This window comes from Pteropus alecto, unplaced genomic scaffold, assembly GCF_000325575.1.
Source record: "Pteropus alecto unplaced genomic scaffold, ASM32557v1 scaffold23, whole genome shotgun sequence".
Classification (NCBI taxonomy): domain Eukaryota; kingdom Metazoa; phylum Chordata; class Mammalia; order Chiroptera; family Pteropodidae; genus Pteropus; species Pteropus alecto.
The window spans coordinates 4,818,671-4,820,035 of NW_006435837.1; the positions used below are offsets into that span (position 1 = coordinate 4,818,671).

The window sequence follows — 1,365 nt, forward strand, 5'->3', positions numbered from 1 at the left end:
AAACAGGGCTTGGTTTCTTGGTGATTATTTTCTCCAGACTATCAAAAGAAGTCTTTCTTGCATGTTATTCACTATTCTCACCTGCTTATTCTTCAGTGTAAACACTAGAATCAATCTGTTAAGTTAAAAAAATTCCAATGGGATTTTGATTGTAATTGTGTCAAACCAATATGTTACTGCTTTTCATTAAAACTGAATTTGAGATAAAATAATAAAGAACCAGTCAGAAAGGACTTTTTTTGCTCATTCATTTAGATATGTACCCATCAGTCTATGGCCATGCCACCCTGAACGTGCCTGATCTCTTCTGATCTCGGAAGCTAAGTAGGGTCGGGTCTGGTTAGTACTTGGATGGGAGACCACCTAGGAATACTAAGTGCTGTAGGTGTTAAAAAAATAGATATGTACCCAGCAATATATTTTGCGCATTTAGAGAATTGCTAGGGAAGTGGCTCCATTATCTGAGGACACTGAGAGATACTTGAGGCAAAGGGAAAGGGAAGGACAGTCCTCATACTTGCATGACCCACCTTTCTTGCCTCACCCTCATCCCAGCCCTGGTGGTCCTGTCATCATTTAAATTTTTGATATTATCTTAGTCATAGATTTTTGCATTACTTTTAGTTTTTTAAATATTGCATTAAAATATTTATCTTGATCACTGAGTTTTTTGATATCCTGTTAAATTTGGCAGCCGAGGTGAGTGCCTTGGTTGCCTTCCCCTGTCCACAGCCCATCGAGGGATGAGCAGCAGGCTGGCAAGAGTAGATGGGGAATAGGATCATAGACTTCTCAGGGAGCCAGGATGACTGAGGACTAGGAGGGAGAAACTTTATGATTCAGTTCAACTCCTAAACAGAATCAATCACACAGTGCTTCTTAACCACAATGCAGCTTAGAAATACGCATTCTCTGAAGGGCTGCCCTAACCTCAAGTATGGCAGGTGGCTCATAGCTGAAGACAAGGAGGGCACAACGTGAGGGTTACCATCCTAAAAGTAAGGTCTGCATGGGAACCACCACCAACCACATGTGGCTCTTGAGCATTTGAAACGTAGTCAGTCCGAATTGTGATGTGTTCTAAGTGTAACGTTCACACTTGATTCTGAAGACAGTGTGAAGAAAAAGGTCATATATCTTATTCAAAATTTGTTTTATATTGACTACTTATTTAAATGTATTTTGATATATTAGGTTGAATAAAAAAATTATTAAAATAAATGTCACTGGTTTCTTTTGTCTTTTTTTATGTGTTGACTAGGAAATTTAAGATTACATGTGTAGCTTGTGTTTGTGGCTCAGAGTATATTTCTACTGGACAGCACTAGTTTAAGTGGTAGCAGGGATGTGTCCCTGAGCTCATCA

General features: G+C 39.0%; 1 pseudogene; it reads left to right on the forward strand.

The window, feature by feature from the left end:
* Positions 1-269: 269 nt before the first annotated feature.
* LOC112479515 lies at positions 270-388 on the forward strand (annotated as a pseudogene).
* Positions 389-1,365: the final 977 nt, after the last annotated feature.